The 19,121-nt window shown below is 42.6% G+C and overlaps 1 pseudogene; it reads left to right on the plus strand.

Annotated features, from left to right (window-relative positions):
• Window positions 1-19,121, plus strand: part of LOC111956090 (probable ATP-dependent RNA helicase ddx6) — a 44,575-nt pseudogene that overhangs the window by 15,410 nt on the left and 10,044 nt on the right.

The following is a 19,121-nucleotide window of genomic DNA, read 5'->3' on the forward strand; positions in this document are numbered from 1 at the left end:
GTTTTGGGTCGCCTACTGGGATCCGATCCATTGTCCTGGGTGGTGGTCTAAACAGAGGATTCACTTCGGGAAAGTTGTATTCCTGGTCGTAATGTTGGTAAGTTGACGTTGCTCTTATATCCAGTAGTTTGTCCCGGCTGTATGTAATAAGACTTAAGATTTCCTGGGGTAACAGTGTAAGAAATAATACATTCAAAAAATCAAATACTGCATAGTTTACTAAGAACGCGAAGCGTTGACTCTGTTTGCACTGAACGCAAGCGAAGCGGCACAATTCACCTTGTTAATATTGCCCGCTAACATTAAAATAAATTAATTACATTTGCAGGTTTACAAAAATATACTTGTGTATTGATTTTAATGAAGTTATTGATGTTAATAGTTAGGTTCATTGGTGCAATGATTTTGCATTTTTTTCACGAATGCGCTTTTGTTAAATCATCACCCGTTTGGCGAAGTAGGTTGTGATTCGTTGATAAATGAACAGGCACCGCATTGATTATATGCAATGCAGGACAAGCTAGTTAAACTATTAATATCATCAACCATGTGTAGTTAACTAGTGATTTATGTTAAGTTTTTTTTTTAAATAAAATAAGTGTAATGCTAGCTAGCAACTTACCTTGGCTCCTTGCTGCACTCGCGTAACAGGTGGTCAGCCTGCCACGCAGTCTCCTCGTGGATTGCAATGTAATCGGCCATAATCTGCGTCCAAAAATGCAGATTACCGACTGTTAAGAAAACTTGAAATCGTCCCTAATTAATGCCGATTTAATCGGTCGACCTCTACCTGGAATGCATTTCAATTAACAGGTGTGTCTTGTTAAAAGTACATTTGTGGAACTTCTTTCCATCTTAATGCGTTTTGAGCCAATCAGTTGTGTTGTGACAAGGTAGGGGGTATACAGAAGATAGCCCTATTTGGAAAAATACCAAGTCCCATATTATGGCAAGAACAGCTCAAATAACCAAAGAGATACAACAGTCAATCATTACTTTAAGACATGAAGGTCAGTCAATCAGGAAAACTGCAGTCGCAAAAACCATCAAGCACTATGATGAAACTGGCTCTCATGAGGACCGCCACAGGGAAGGAAGACCCAGAGTTACCTCTGCTGCAGAGGATACGTTTGTTAGAGTTAACTGCACCTCAGATTGCAGCCCAAATAAATGCTTGACGCTCAAGTAACAAGACACATCTCAACATAAACTGTTCAGAGGAGACTGCGTGAATCGCTCCTTCATGGTCGAATTGCTGCAAATTAAACCACCACTAAAGGACGCCAATAAGAAGAGACTTGCTTGGGCCAGGAAACACGAGCAATGGACATTAGACCGGTGGAACTCTGTCCTTTTGGTCTAATGATTCAAACGCAGAGTAGTTGAACGGATGATATCTGCATGTGTTGTTCCCACCAGAAAGCATGGAGGGGGAGGTGTGGGGGTGCTTTGCTGGTGACATTGATTTGTTGTTGAATTCAAGGCACGCTTATCCAGCATGGCTAACAGCACTCTGCAGCGATACGCCATGCCGTYTTGTTTGTGCTTAGTGGGACTATCATTTGTTTTTCAACAGGACAATGACCCAACACACCTCCAGGCTGTGTAAGGGCTATTTGACCAAGAAGGAGAGTAATGGAGTGCTGCAACAGATGTCCTGGCCTCCGGTCAACCAATCTCAACGCGGTTTGGGATGAGTTGGACTGCAGAGAGAAGGAAAAGCAGTCAACAGGTGCTCATCATATGTGGGAACTCCTTCAAGACTGTTGGAAAAGCATTCTATGTGAAGCTGGTTGAGAGAATGCCAAGTGTGCAATGCTGTCATCAAGGAAAAAGGTGGCTACTTTGAAGAACCTCAAATATTTATTTTGATTTAACACTTTTTTTTGGTTACTACGTGATTCCATGTGTTCTTTCATAGTTTTGTCGTCACTATTATTCTACAATGTAGAAAATAGTAAAAATAAAGAGACCCTTGAATGAGTAGGTGTGTCCAAACTTTGGACTGGTACGGTTTGTTTCTGTAAATTTGATCGTACGTGACCATTTTTATTCACAAATGCTGGTGACATGCTTGCACTTTGGAACCCTGAACACCCGCCAATGTGGCTAGTGAAATAGACACAGTTGAAGTCGGAAGTTTACATACACTTAGGTTGGAGTCATTAAAACTCGTTTTTCAACCACTCCACAAATTTCTTGTTAACAAACTATATTTTTGGCATGTCGGTTAGGACATCTTCTTTGTGCATGACACAAAGTCATTTTCCATTTTCAATTGTTTGCAGACAGATTATTTCACTGGGTCAGAATTGCACATACACTAAGTTGACTGTGCCTTTTTAAATAGCTTGGGAAATTCCCAAAAATGATTTCATGGCTTTAGAAGCTTCTGATAGGCTAATTGACATAATTTGAGTCAATTGGAGGTGGACCTGTGGATGTATTTCAAGGCCTACCTTCAAACTCAGTGCCTCTTTGCTTGACATCATGGGAAAATCAAAAGAAATCAGCCAAGACCTCACGAAAAAAAATTGTAGACCTCCACAAGTCTGGTTCATCCTTGGGAGCAATTTCCAAGCGCCTGAAGGTACCACGTTCATCTGTACAAACAATAGTACGCAAGTATAAACACCATGGGACCAAGCAGCCGTCATACCGCTCAGGAAGGACACGCGTTCTGTCTCCAAGAGATGAACGTACTTTGGTGCGAAAAGTGCAAATCAAGATGCTGGAGGAAAACGGGTACAAAAGTATCTATATCCACAGTAAAAACGAGTCCTATATCGACATAACCTGAAAGGCCGCTCAGCAAGGAAGAAGCTGCTGCTCCAAAACCGCCGTAAAATGCCAGACTACAGTTTTGCAACTGCACATGGGGACAAAGATTGTACTTTTGGAGAAATGTCCTCTGGTCTGATGAAACAAAAATAGAACTGTTTGTCCGTAATGACCGTTGTTATGTTTGGAGGAATAGAGGGGAGGCTTGCAAGCCGAAGACACCATCCCAACTGTGAAGCACGGAGGTGGCAGCATCATGTTGTGGGGGTGCTTTGCTGCAGGAGGGACTGGTGACTTCACAAAATAGATGGCATTGTGAGGAAAGAAAATTGTGGATATATTGAAGCAACATCTCAAGACATCAGTCGGAAGTTAAAGCTTTGTCGCAAATGGGTCTTCCAAATGGACAATGACCCCATACTTCCAAAGTTGTGGCAAAATGGCTTAAGGACAACAAAGTCAAGGTATTGGGTGGCATCACAAAGCCCTGACCTCAATCCTATAGAAGTTTGTGGGCAGACTGAAAAGCATGTGCAAGCCAGGAGGCCTACAAACCTGACTCCGTTACACCAGCTCTGTCAGGAGGTATGGGCCAAAATTCCCCCAACTTATTGTGGGAAGCTTGTGGAAGGCTACCCAAAACGCTTGACCCAAGTTAAACAATTTGAAGGCAATGCTACCAAATACTAATTGAGTGTATGTAAACTTCTGACCCACTGGGAATGTGATGAAAGAAATAAAAGCTGAAATAAATAATTCTCTCCACTATTATTCTGACATGTCACATTCTTAAACTAAAGTGGTGATCCTAACTGACCTAAGACAGGGAATTTTTACTGGGATTAAATGTCAGGAATTGTTTAAATGTATTTGGCTAAGGTATATGTGATGTTCTGACTTCAACTGTATCTCCCGCCAATACCACAATCTACCCGCAAGTGTTAATGTCAGACCCTGGTTTCAGTTCATATAAGGAAATCAGTCATTTTTTAAAGTTTTTTTTTTTTTTGTAAGTAGGGGCATGGATCAGAAAACCAGTCGGTATCTAGTGTGACCACCACTCTATGCATCTCCTTTGCATAGAGTTGATCAGGCTGTTGATTGTGGAATGTTGTCCCACTCTTCATTGGCTATGCAAAATTGCAGGACATTGGCGTGAACTGGAACACTCTGTCGTACACGTCGATCCAGAGGATCCCAAACATGTTCAATGGGTGACATGTCTGGTGAGTATGCAGGCCATGGAAGAACTGGGCCTTTTTCAGCTTCCAGGGATTGTGTACAGATCCTTGTGACATGGGGTTGTGTATTATCATGCTGAAACATGAGGTGATGGCGGTGGATGAATGGTACGTCAATGGGACTCAGGATCCCGTCACGGTATCTCTGTATTAAAATGGCCATCTATAAAATGCAATTGTGTTTGTTGTCCGTAGCTTATGCCTGCCCATACCATAGCCCCACGCCACCACGGGGCACTCTGTTCACAACGTTGACACCAGCAAACTGCTCGCCCACACAATGCCATACACGCTATCTGACAACTGCAAATTGATACTGGGATTTATCTGTGAAGAGCACACTACTCCAGCTGCCAGTGGTCATCGAGGGTGGGGGAGCATTTGCCCTCTGAAGTTGGTTAAGATGCCGATCTGCAGTCGGGTCAAGACCCTGGTGAGGACAACGAGCACGCAGATGAGCTTCCCTTATTTGTTTCTGACAGTTTGTCCTGAAATTCTTTGGTTGTGCAAACCCACAGTTTCATCAGCTGAGATCAGCCACCCACACAGACTACCTTGCAAGTAAAGAAGCCAGATGTGGAGGTCCTGGGCTGGTGTGGTTGCACATGGTCAGCGGTTGTGAGGCCGGTTGGACATACTGCGAAATTCTCTAAAATGACGTTTGAGTCGCTTATGGTAGAGAAATTAACATTGAATTCTCTGGCAACGGCTTTTTTGGACTTTCTTGCGGTCAGCCTGCCAATTGCACGCTCCCTCAACTTGAGACATCTGTGGCATTGTGTTGTGTGACAACTGTACATTGTAGAGTGGCCTTTTATTGTACCCAGCACAAGGTGCACCTGTGGAATGCTCATGCTGTTTAATCAGCTTCTTGATATGCCACACCTGTCAGGTGGGTTGATTTATCTTGACAAAGGAGAAATGCTCACTWACAGGATTGAGAACAAATGTGTGAACAAAATGTGAATTAAATAAGTTGTTGGTGCGTATGGAACATTTCTGGTATCTTTTATTTCAGCTCATGAAATATATATWTTTTTTACCTTTTATTTACCTAGGCAAGTCATTTAAGAACAAATTCTTATTTACAATGACTGATTACACTGGCCAAACCCGGATGACGCTGGGCCAATTGTGCGCTGCCCTATGGGACTCCCAATCACGGCCGGTTGTGATACAGCCTGGAATCGAACCAGGGTGTGTAGTGACTCCTCTAGCACTGAGATGCAGTGCCTTAGACCGCTGCGCCACTCGAGAGCCCAAAACATGGGACCAACACTTTACATGTTGCGTTTGTTATATTTTTGTTCAGTGTAGTTGGAGACTATTGTGGTGTTGACATTCAGTTATTGCCATTTTGTTTATTGATGTTCTGAGTGTTTGCATTAAGAGTGTGTTGTCCATGATGGTTCACAGGTACTTCACTCCCTGCTCTACCGCTTCACCTCCCAGGACTAGGCGGCTCATTTGATCTGCCTTCCTCCGGAAATGTTTGTGTACTTGTTTTGTTGATGTTTAGTGTAACATAGTAGTTGTTGCACCAATCATGAACCCTGTTTACCTCTATTTGGAAATGCATTGAGTCATCTGAGGTCGACAAGTGCTGTGTCATCTGTATATTTCACTGCCAAGCAGTCCCTGTCGGAGCCTCTCAGGTCATTGGTGTATATGGCAAATGACACTTGAGAGATGCCAGTTCCTTGAGGGGCAACGGGTAGATGTACACAGAGGGATGTTGTTGAACTTGACATACAGCCCCCAGTCCAGCACACACAAGGTAATGCTGGGTTCCATCTGTAGGTGGTGGAGTTTGTAGCATAGGCGAGGCTACATGCCGAGGAGAAGCCCAGGAAAAGGATGCACACGTTGGCGAGTCCTCCAGGTATTTCATGGTGCTGCGCAACAACGCCAGGACTGCATCCTCCACTGTTCTTCCTGATATGCAAACCGCATTGGTCCAAGATCTCCATCCACATGAGACCTGGAACTTGAATATCAAGCGATCAAGGCACTTCACAACGACTGACTTTGGCACCACAGGATGATAGTCATTCAGCTCTCCTGGATCTGGTCGGATCTCAGGTCTTCCAGAGTGAAGGAACCATGTGTTCTGAGAAGGCGCTGTTAACACTAGAACTATTTTACCTGCATATGACTCTGAAGTGATACTCCTTTCCCTGCATCTGTAAATTACAAGTTGCGCCCATCTCTTCAAGTACAATTTGACAACTGATAGGCCTAATATTGTCACTTGTCAGATTGACTATTTAATCTTGTCTAACTCGTGTGTGTGAAATGAGTTTAGGTGTAGTTTCGATGGGCCAGCTTTGCATGCTGAATGGCATCATTTGTTTCCCACGCAAAAAATTGTATAGTCAAGGATATGTTTTGCATTATTCTAAAAGCCTACTGCAACATATAACATGTTTTTGTTTACAGTAAATAAAACAGTCCTGTAATAGCTTATTTTTACAAAGTAAAAYGTAAATGAGAATGGCATCAACCTGCATGGTAAAATTATTAACAATTTAAGTTCAATTGTGAAGTAAGGTACACAATTGTTATCCATTTGCAATTCATTCAGTGAGGAGAGAGACGTATTAGCGCCTGGTTGGGTACCAACATCCTACAGCACATTGTCTTGGGGGGTTAAGTCGGGAATATTTTWTTTTTTTTTGTTATTAAAAAAGGATAAATAGGCTCTAAACACTTCTGTTTGTGATTTTAAGATTCTGACCAACGAGTAGTGTAAAATAAATGAACTTTTCCAAAGTTGCCAACGGATAAATAAAGTTGATCAAAAGGATTGGGCTAATGTTTTCATTGCGAGGGAAATGAAAAATCGGCTATAGGCCTATGTTTTGTCAAGGATATGTTTTATATAATTATACAATCTAAACAAATACATAACATGTTTTTTGTTGATATTTATTCATGCAATTTATCCTTGACAATAGTTTATGYGCCATTTATCAAGCGTTGGTGTTCATGTTTGCGTACCTTGCGAGTTGATTAAGCGTCTGATGCATATGCTGAAGGGGGACGCATGGCAATGTTCTCTAGCAGGTACTTAAAGGCTGAAAGGCCACGTTGTTGTAGTGCTAAAGAGTGCAGAAGATGTCTGCCAGCTCGTCTACGCATTCCTTCAGTAGCCGTCCCTTGATTTTGTCTGCTCCGGGTCGCTTTATTGGATATAACTCGTCTCACCACCACCTCGGCAGGTTTGCTCCATCCAATGCCTGGTTGTTCCCTCAGGCTTTCTGTTACAGTGGAGAAGTCCTGATTATCAAAACGACAGTAAAACGTGTTGAGTTCATTGACAAACTATTCCTCGTCCTTTTGTTTTTCTCATGGGTTTTCTTCTTGACTTGCCCGATAAGGTTTGCCAGGCCTGCCTGAGGTTCCCTGTGTGGAGCATTTTTTCCCACTCTCTTTTTGTAGTTGTCCTTAACTTGGGCTATGTGTTGTTTTACTGTCCTCTGCAGGGTTTTACCTTCCTCTTGGTTGCATGCAAGAAAGGCTGTATGCGCCCATGCACACGTGTAGTTATCCTAGCATTGATTTACTCCGGCACTTCAATAACCCTCTCTTCTCCTTTTTTCTCTTTTCTTGTCCCCCTTTCTGTCATCACTCTCTCCTCCCTCTCCACCAGGCCAAGCACCTGCAGAAGCCCTATGAGATCAACCTGATGGAGGAGCTGACTCTGAAGGGCATCACCCAGTACTACGCCTACGTCACTGAAGAGCAAACAGTCACTGTCTCAACACGCTCTTCTCGCGGGTAAGCCTTGAAAACATTGAACATGTAGTCTGGTATGTGGGCCAGGTTAGTGTACCACAAAGCCTTTACAGGCAACCTTTATTACCATCGGTAGTAATGAGTTCGACAATCTTTTAAGGCCGTGGCTGCAGATCCGACATTTCCTAGACCTTTTTTTTTCCCCCGGGACTAAAGGTCCCGACGCTTCTGCGCGTGTTCGGATCACGTTGTGCGCTGCATTTTCTTTACCTCTCCTTTACCCACCCATTACCCACCCACCACACACATCTTTACTGAATCACACATCTACTGAAGTCACACATCTACTGAATCACACATCTACTGAACTGCCCGCCGCGCGCGCAGGTGCTGGCCCGCCCGCCCGCGCGCGGCCGCAGTGCGGCGCGCAGTGCTGGCCCGCGCGCAGGTGCTGGCCCGCGCGCAGGTGCTGGCCCGCCCGCGCGAGGTGCTGGCCCCAGCAAGGTGCTGGCCCGCGCGCAGGTGGCTGGCCCGCCGCGCGCAGGTGCTGGCCGGCCCGCCCATTACCCACCCTTTACCCACCCACCACCACACATCTACTGAACCACACATCTACTGAATTACACATCTACTGAGCACAACCACACTCCTACTGCTGGCCCGCGCGCGCAATTGCTGGCCCCCCCACACATGCGCACACACACACAATTGCGTGTTATCGGGTCAGGCGTGGTCCAAGCGCGCGCACACAGCTGCTGGCCCACACGCATAATGCAATAATCTGAGACGGCACTCAGAAATACACAACATTTCTCCACCATGTTGGAGTCAACAGAAATATGAAATTACATCATAAATATTCCCTTACCTTTGATGATCTTTCATCAGAATGCAGTGCCAGGAATCCTAGTTCCACAATAAATCGTTGTTTTGTTCGATAATGTCCATTACTAGTGTCCAATTAGCTACTTTTGCTAGCTCTTTTAGTTCACATGTCCAAACGCTGGCGCCGGTCCAGGCGAACTCGGACGAAAACTTCAAAAAGTTATATTCCAGGTCGAATAAACTGGTCAAATTAAGTAGAGAATCAATCTTCAGGATGTTATCATATATATCCAATAACGTTCCAACCGGAGCATTTCTTCATGTCTGTATAAGTAATGGAACACATGGCCATTTCATGACTAGCGTGCGTGACCAGGAACTAGCATTCTGCCAGACCACTGACTCAAATAGCTGCCATCCGGCCCCACATCACACTAGAGGCTTCATTCCACGTTCTACAGACTGTTGACATCTAGTGGAAGGCGTAGGAAGTGTAAACAGATCCATATATTACAGGGAATTGAATAGGCGATGACTTTAACATCGACCCTTCTCAGAATTCTCACTTCCTGTTTGGAAGTTTGCCTGTCTGTTATACTCAGACATAATTCAAACAGTTTTAGAAACTTCAGAGTGTTTTCTATCCAATAGTAATAATAATATGCATATATTAGCATCTGGGACAGAGTAGAAGGCAGTTCACTATGGGCACGCGATTCATCCAAAGGTAAAATGCTGCCCCCTATATCATGTTATCCCTTTGGACCAGATGCAAAAGCGATTTGGAGTTGTTGAACGGGAGAGACAAAATGCACTACAATTTAATTTGAATTAACTGAATGATGAGGATGAAGAAGAGAGTGATTGAATAGATTAGGGTTATTTTAGATGATGACACCTAGCTATATTATGCCTAATCCTTATTGTGGCTCGCTTCACAACACAACCTGGTCCGGTCGAGACTCACTAGCCAGATGAAGCTAGCTGGCCGCTTATTGTGTTAGCTTTGGGCAACAGGGTTAAGTACCTGGCTAGCTATTTATTTTCATGAACTGGCGAACAACAAGTGGCAACCTAGCTAATACGTACAAGGATTCCTAAATCATTGCTAAGAATAATGAAAATGACTGCAGTTTCTACTGGTCATTGTTTTCAGGCTGGTTGTATTGGTGCTAGCTAGGTACCAAGCTAAAGCTAGCTAGCTACCCCAGAAGTTGCGGTCAAACAAATTATGCCTTATTACCAACACAGTATTGTAAACACATCGTTCGTGGCCGGCGTTTACTTGTTTGCAGACTTTTTTGTACAGCTTTGACAGTGCTACTATATATTTTTTGACACGCAGACCCAAACGGCGTTCCATAGTATGTATGTCGTGAAGCTAATAGCAGTGACTCTATTACTGTTTAACTCCGGTAGGGCAACATCTAAAAAATAGCGCACTTAGTAGTGTGTACTGGATTTCGACCAGTCGGCGAAAGCCAACATCACCCACGACAGAGATGGCTGATTCAAGGGCAATGAATTCCATTATCTTGGCTTTAATGGATTTTGGCTTTCATTTGTCTCTCTGAAATGTTCTTATTCCACCAAATGACTGCTCGACTTGTTGACTGCCCAATCCAGACAGCAGACATTGTGGGCTAAGTTAGGAATACTGTGTTGCGTAGAATTTTACGTGGCGTCATTATATCATGTGCTTACGTTCTATAGGTGTGAACTTCAGCTTTGACATCGGTTTTGCAGATCGGCATCAAACTAGACATCGGGCCAATAACGATGTTGGCATTTTTAGCTAATATTGTCTGATTCCGATATGTTCACCGATATTGTGCATCCCTTCTAATTAGGCTATATAATTTTGGCGATTTTAATTCAGTTTACATTAGGTAAAGCTTAGCTTCCCCTAGCCTTATGGACATGCTGCAAGTGCTTGCATATTAAAAACGTAACTGCACGTAAACTGCATTAGCTCTTCGAGTGTAAGCTAAGGATGGTTTTTGTAACTTTTTCAAATCATCATTAGTTGTTGCATCATGCATCCTTAGAATGTGTTAAAAATCAAAACATATAGCATAACGTTTGTATCACAACTAAAGTTGCATAAATAACTCTAAATGAAGCATATAGGCGGATATGTTTCTTTGTTAAATGCTCAATACAGAATAGCCGCATGTATGAGGTCCCTCGCAAATCATTTGGGGAAAATATCCTTTCTATTTATTCAACTATGTTCAATTGTAGGCCTATTCTTCATACTATAAAAGAATGCCACGTAATTCTAACCTGTCTGCTAAATGAACTAGTGTAGCCCACAGCCATATTGCACAGGTGGTCAGGTCCTAACGTAAGGACAACTCAGAATATGCTGTTCTATTCTTCTGAAATGGGATACATTTTCTTCAGATCATGTTTCTTTAATAATGGATTTATTGTGTTGGTTTAGGCTATTTTAAATGTATTTTTTAGACTTGTGACAAGTGGAATGTTAGCTAAAGTGACTGGTAGTCAGACTAGTAGAGCAGAGACTGCGTGGAGAATAAACACGTGTAGAACGTGTTCCGCACATGCGCATAAGCTTCTTTAGTCCGGGAGGGGGGGGATTCGGATCCGCAGTCACTCTGATCTTTCAAACCCACTTCAGAAATGTTTACATTCATGTTAAACCATCGCCTAAGACCTGCCAGAACTCTATATTGTTGTTTTTAAAGCATTTACAGCTTTGAGATTCTCATGAAAAGCGTTATATGAAGTGTTTTGTTATTGTTTGTTAGTTTTAACATTTCCTTTCTCTTGTGGTTTGTTTTTCACAGCTGCAGATCAATCAGTCCATTATCTTCTGTAACTCCACCCAGAGAGTTGAGCTGCTGGCCAAGAAGATCACCCAGCTGGGCTACTCCTGCTTCTACATCCACGCCAAGATGATGCAGGTGAGCCATTTAGATTCACGCTTATTGTCCTACAAGAAAAAAATCTGCATCCTCCTGAAAAGAGGTTAAACATTATTATTGGGTTGGAACCAAAATTATTTTCTAATCGTTTTCGTTCTGAACAGAATTTTMTTTTTGTTCCGTTCCACTGTTCCGACCAGAAAAATAAAGTTCTGAACAGGTTCGTACAAAAAAAAAAAAACGGTTTACATCGTTCCTTTATGTTCCTTTTTTATACCTCTGAAATATTATTATTAWTATTTTTTTTTACATTTACTGTGCCTTCAGAAAGTATTCACGCACCCACCCACACACACATATTTATTCTCACTGTTAGCAGTTGATGTTATTCTTCAATATCACAGGGGGAGGAAAATAGGTTTATTCAAAGAGGATTTATCATGCTTGGAAGTAGATGGTAGATGGTCATTTCTTGCATGTCCTCAGAGATTCTCTCCACAGAACAAACCGACAGGGTGTAATTTATAACCCCCAGCCCTAGCCTGTGATTGACCAATTATAATTTTTTGCAGTAAAATATGGCCAATGGCCAAATAACAAGTATCCTGCTCCAGTACAGCCGTCCTTTGCATTGTGTATTTATCTTCAAGATATTCTTACACCACCCACACACACACACACGTGTTTCACCTAACCTCATGACCTAAAACACACATTGCTCTAAATGTCATAACCCTCTGAAGTCTTCAGTGGTGTTATGTGGACTGTGTCAATGTGCATTCTGTAGGAAGTGCATCCCTATTGATAAAAACAATCACAAATGTGTGGTTATGTTGGACATGTGAAGCATGCACTTCTATATTTCCGTTCCACTCATTGGATGATTCCGACTGTGTATCTCCCTTAATTGGGCAGGATATCAACCCTGATAACATGGTCTTTTAACCCATTAGATATTAATGAAGCCAACGATATCAACCCTGATAACATGGTCTTTAACCACTTAGATATTAATGAAGCCAACGATATCAACCCTGATAACATGGTCTTTAACCCGTTAGATATTAATGAAGCCAACGATATCAACCCTGATAACATGCTCTTTAACCMRTTAGATATTAATGAAGCCAACRATATCAAMCCTGATRACATGSTCTTTAACCCRTTAGATATTAATGAAGCCAACAATATCAAACCTGATKACATGGTCTTTAACCCGTTAGATATTAATGAAGCCAACAATATCAACCCTGATAACATGGTCTTTAACCCATTAGATATTAATGAAGCCAACGATATCAACCCTGATTACATGCTCTTTAACCCATTAGATATTAATGACGCCAACGATAAATACAATGAAGGTGTTGATCCCGATTCAAATTTCCTGAATTTTACCGGAGATGACGATCACTTGTGATTTCTATAATATTAAAAGATGTAACTGTCACGCCCTGACCGTAGAGATATTCTCTATGTTTGGTTGGTCAGGGTGTGACTCGGGTGGGAAACTCTATGTTCTTTATTTCTATGTTTTAGCCGGGTGTGGTTCTCAATCAGGGACAGCTGTCTATCGTTGTCTCTGATTGGGAATCATACTTAGGCAGTCTGTTTTGCCACATTAGTTTTGTGGGATGTTGTTTTTTGTTAGCTCTGTGAAGCCTACAGAACGTGACGTTCGTTATTATTTTGTTGTTTTGTTTGGTGTTCTGAGAAAATAAAGAATCATGAACACGTACCACGCTGCACCTTGGTCCACTTCTGCCGACGGGCGTTACAGTAACAACCTGTATAACAGTCGATCTATTTCCAAGACAAGCTTATTTTCGACCTTTGATTTGAACGTTCGCGGTCTTCCTAAAAATCACGACCACTTTGTTCCTTATCTGTCTTCTCTCTATCATTAATAATTGCATTGTTGCCCTTTCAGAAGCATGTTGACTGAAGAGACTTATGGCATGTCTCCTAATGCTGTTCACCACTGTACAACATAAAGTGGGAGGAGGAGTGTCCATTTCTGTTCATAAAGTATCTTGCACTTACATCTGATTACATTGATGTTGAATCTCTTTTCCTACAAATTCTCTCCTGTTCATTTTTGAGTGCTAAAGTGGTATTGCAACCATCTACCCGATTCCAATATTGGGAGTTTCATTTGTCCTTGCATCGACCTTGGATTTGATTAATAATGAAGATACAATTTGTTTTCTATTGGATGATTACAACATAAACTTATTGAAGAGAACCACTCAATGACATCTGACTTGTTGAATATTTTATACTCCATCTATCTGTGTCCCCTCATCTATAAGACCACAGAGTGAATACTTTATACTCCATCTATCTGTATTCCCTCATCTATAAGACCACAGACTGACCAGTTCATCTGACTTGTTGAATACTTTATACTCCATTTATCTGTATCCCCTCATCTATAAGACCACAGAGTGAATACTTTATACTCCATCTATCTGTATTCCCTCATCTATAAGACCACAGAGTGAATACTTTATACTCCATCTATCTGTATTCCTTCATCTATAAGACCACAGAGTGACCAGTTCGTCTGCCACCCATATTTTTACAAATAATACGGGTATACTTTATACTGACATTTCTGACCACTTTCTAATTTTCCACTTCTCTTTGGCCGCTGGAAATAAACAGATGGTATTGATTAGTAGCAGTAGATGTAGAATATTTAACTAAATTAATTGTGAGCGCTATAAGATCAGCAGCAGGTCATGATGAGATAGGGGCCTTTTTTTGGTGAAATCAGTGTCTTCCTCGATTCCTGAGCTTCGCAAAGTCGTATTGTTCCTAAATATTTGATATTTTACAAATTATCGCCCAATATGTACTACCATGTGCTTTACAGAATCCTTGAAAAATGTGTCTATCAGAATATTGAAATATTTAAATCAACACTGTATTCTATATGAGCTACAATATGGTTTTCGTAAAAACTACTCCAAAGATTTGGCTCTTTTGCAACGTGTGGATTAAATTTTTACAGCCCTAAACAACAATGAGTACTCTCTTGGCTTCTTTATAGATGTATCCAAAGCGTTTGACACGGTTGATCATGAAATATTACTTTCTAGATTGCAATACTATTGTTTTCATGATTATACATATAATTGGTTATATAATTATGTTTATGATAGAGAACAATTTGTTTATTCAAACGGCTGTGCATCTACCAGAGCCAAGATATTCTGTGACATGCCACAGCGTTCGATAGTTGGACCTTTGTTGTACCCAATCTACTGTGTATCCAGGAAGTATTCAGACCCATTGACTTTTTCCACATTTTGTTACGTTACGGCCTTATTCTAAAATGGATTCAATATTTTTTCCCCGTCATAAATCTACACACAATCCCCCATAATGACAAAGCAAAAACATTTTTTTTTAAATGTTTGCAAAAAATAAATAAAAATGAAATATAGCATTTACATACTGTAAGTATTCATACCGTTTACTCAGTACTTTGTTGTAGCACCTTGCAGCGATTACAGCCTCGAGTCTTCTTGGGTATGACGCTACAAGTTTGGCACACCTGCATTTGGGGAGTTCCTCCCATTCTTCTCGGCAGATCCTCTAAAGCTCTGTCAGGTTGGATGGGGACCGTCGCTGCACAGCTATTTTCAGGTTTCTCCACAGATGTCAGATCGGGTTCAAGTCTGGGCTTTGGCTGGGCCACTCAAGGACATTGAGACTTGTCCCGAAGCCACTGCTGCGTTGACTTGGCTGTGTGCTTAGGGTCATTATTCTGTTGGAAGGTGAACCTTCACCCTAGTCTGAAGTCCTGAGCGCTCTGGAGCAGGTTTTCATCACGGATCTCTCTGTACTTTGCTCCGTTCATCTTTCCCTCAAACCTTACTAGTCTACCAGTCCCTGCCGCTGAGAAACATCCCCACAGCACGATGCTGCCACCACCATGTATTCACCGTAAGGATGGTGCCAGGTTTCTTCCAGACGTGATGCTTCTGTCGGCCTGATTGGTGGAGTGCTGCAAAGATGGTTGTCCTTCTGGAAGGTTCCCATCTCCACAGAGGTACTCTGTAGCGCTGTCAGAGTGGCCATGGGGTTCTTGGTCACCTCACTGATTGCTCAGTTTGGCCGGGTAGCCAGTTCTAGGAAGGGTATTAGTGGTTCCAAACTTCTTCCATTTAAGGATGATGGAGGTCACTGTGTTCTTGGGGACCTTCAATGCCGAATAAATATTTTGGTATCCTTCCCAAGATCTGTGCCTCGACACAGTCCTGTCTCGGAACTCTACGGACAGACTGGGGGTCAGCCTGATGAAATGAACTGCTCATTAATATCCTCCGTATAGCCTATCTCTCACACACACATGCACACACACATTTAAACAAAACAAATTTTTTCTCGTGATTACTGATCAATTAATTTATGAATAGTAGGTTTTATCTTCTTTTTTTTGTACTTAATTACCTCCTACGTTGAATTATTACTTGATTAAATTAATCATGCAACTAATTCATTAGTAATTTGGGGCATCATGGGAAAAGTTTATTTAATGAGTTACAGTTTCCCGAATTAACTCAAGAACATATCGATATACCAGTTATCAATCAATAATTTCCTCATATCAGTCTCATTCTGAACTTCGCAAATATCTTAATCTACAAGAACCTTAGCCGAAGTGATGAATCAGTGATACACAAATTGACTTAAATATTTATTTAATGGAAGCTTTTCTCATGTCAAACATGTAACGTGTGGTGTACCGCAGGGCAGCTCTCTAGGCCCTCTACTCGTTTCTATTTTTATCAATGACCTGCCACTGGCATTATGCAAAGCATGTGTGTCCGTGTATTCTGATGATTAAACTATATACACATCAGCAACCACAGCTAATGAAGTCACTGAAACCCTTTAACAAAGATTCGCAGTCTGTTTTGGAATGGGTGGCCAGTAATAAACTGGTCCTGAACATCTTTAGAACTAAGAGCATTTTATTTGGTACAAATCATTCCTTAAGTGCTTGACCTCAGCTTTATCTGGTAATGAATGGTGTGGCTGTTGAACATGTTAAGGAGACTAAATTACTTGGCGTTACCTTAGATTGTAAACTGTTATGGTCAAAACATATAGATTCAATGGTTGCATTAACGGGGAGAGGTTTAGCCGTAATAAAAATATTCTCCGCTTTTTTGACACCACACTCCAAAAAGTTCCGCAGGCTTTAGTTTTGTCTCATCTTGATTATTGTCCAGTCGTGTGGTCCAGTGCGACAAGGAAAGACCTATTCTAGGAAGGGTATTAGCTGGCCCAGAACAGGGCGGCACGTTTTGCTCTTAATTGTAATCAGAGGGCTGATATACAGTTGAAGTCGGAAGTTTACATACACTTAGGTTGGAGTCATTAAAACTTGTTTTTCAACCACTCCACAAATTTCTTGTTAACAAACTATAGTTTTTTTTAACCCCTTTTTTCTCCCCAATTTCGTGGTATCCAATTGTTAGTAGTTACTGTCTTGTCTCATCGCTACAACTCCTGTACGGGCTCGGGAGAGACGAAGGTCGAGAGCCATGCGTCCTCCGAAACATTAATTAACATTAATTACTTAAAAATCATACAATGTGATTTTCTGGATTTTTGTTTTAGATTCCGTCTCTCACAGTTGAAGTGTACCTATGATAAAAATTACAGACCTCTACATGCTTTGTAAGTAGGAAAACCTGCAAAATTGGCAGTGTATCAAATACTTGTTCTCCCCACTGTATATAGCTGCAGGCTGTGAATGTGTAGTCTAGTCTTCAGAGGGTCTTACCATTTTCTGGTCTTGTAGTTTTAAACCGTGTAGCCACCTTTCCACGCTGTCTGGTCTACGTGCCGTCCTTGGCCAGCTCTCCCGCTATCTCTCTCAGAATGACCTTCTTGATCCAAATCAGTCAGGTTTCAAGACTAGTCATTCAACTGAGACTGCTCTTCTCTGTRTCACGGAGGCGCTCCGCACTGCTAAAGCTAACTCTCTCTCCTCTGCTCTCATCCTTCTAGACCTATCGGCTGCCTTCTACTGTGAACCATCAGATCTCCTCTCACCCTCTCCGAGTTGGGCATCTCCGGCGCGGCCACGCTTGATTGCGTCCTACCTGACAGGTTCGCTCCTACCAGGTGGCGTGGCGAGAATCTGTCTCTCACCCGTGCTCTCACACTGGTGTCCCCAGGGCTCTGTTTCTAGGCCCTCTCCTATTCTCGCTATAGCACCAAGTCACTTGGCTCTGTCATAACTCACATGGTCTCTCCTATCATTGCTATGCAGACGACACACAACTAATCTTCTCCTTTCCCCCTTCTGATGACCAGGTGGCGAATCGCATCTCTGCATGACTGGCAGACATATCAGTGTGGATGACGGATCACCACCTCAAGCTGAACTCGGCAAGACGGAGCTGCTCTTCCTCCGGGGAAGGACGCCCGTTCCATGATCTCGCATCACGGTTGACAACTCCATTGTGTCCTCCAGAGCGCTAAGAACCTTGGCGTGATCCTGGCAACACCTGTCGTTCTCAACTAACATCAAGGCGGTGGCCCGTTCCTGTTGGTTCATGCTCTACAACATCCGCAGAGTACGACCCTGCCTCACACAGGAAGCGGCGCAGGTCCTAATCCAGGCACTTGTCATCTCCCGTCTGGATTACTGCACTCGCTGTTGGCTGGGCTCCCTGCCTGTGCCATTAAACCCCTACAACTCATCCAGAACGCCGCAGCCCGTCTGGTGTTCAACCTTCCAAGTTCTCTCACGTACCCCCGTCTCCGCTCTCTCCACTGGCTTCCAGTTGAAGCTCGCATCCGCTACAAGACCATGGTGCTTGCCTACGGAGCTGTGAGGGAACGGCACCTCAGTACCTCCAGGCTCTGATCAGGCCCTAAACCCAACAAGGGCACTGCGTTCATTCCACCTCTGGCCTGCTCGCCTCCCTACCACTGAGGAAGTACAGTTCCGCGTCAGCCCAGTCAAAACTGTTCGCTGCTCTGGCCCCCAATGGTGGAACAACTCCCTCACGACGCCAGGACAGCGGAGTCAATCACCACCTTCGGAGACACCTGAAACCCACCTCTTTAAGGAATACCTAGGATAGGATAAAGTAATCCTTCTCACTCCCCTTCGAAGATTTTAGATGCACTATTGTAAAGTGGCTGTTCCACTGGATGTCATAAGGTGAATGCACCAATTTGTAAGTCGCTCTGGATAAGAGCGTCTGCTAAATGACTTAAATGTAAAATGTAAATGTCTAATATGTTAATTTTTCAGCGAGTCCTTTTAAGCACTCTGGTCGGAAAGCCGGTTCCGTCATGTTGAAACAATGTCTGTGCTCACATGGGCATGGTTACCGACTTGGTCCAGATTTATATGAAAAGCCATTATCTCATTTAGAAGGGTAAAATGACATTTCTTATCTTTTCCCATAAGAAAAAACCTGACCAGAGAGGAGACTATATGAGTTTGTGCTAGTCAATGTATGGGAGCCATGAGAAGAGATGCTTTTCTGAGGTTGTGTGTTCAGTGCTCTCATGCAGTTTTCTTTTAATCCTCACAGGAGTACAGAAACCGTGTGTTCCACGACTTCAGAAATGGACTCTGCAGAAATCTTGTCTGCACCGGTATGTG

The sequence above is a fragment of the Salvelinus sp. IW2-2015 genome, linkage group LG31 (genome assembly GCF_002910315.2).
Source record: "Salvelinus sp. IW2-2015 linkage group LG31, ASM291031v2, whole genome shotgun sequence".
NCBI classification, from domain to species: domain Eukaryota; kingdom Metazoa; phylum Chordata; class Actinopteri; order Salmoniformes; family Salmonidae; genus Salvelinus; species Salvelinus sp. IW2-2015.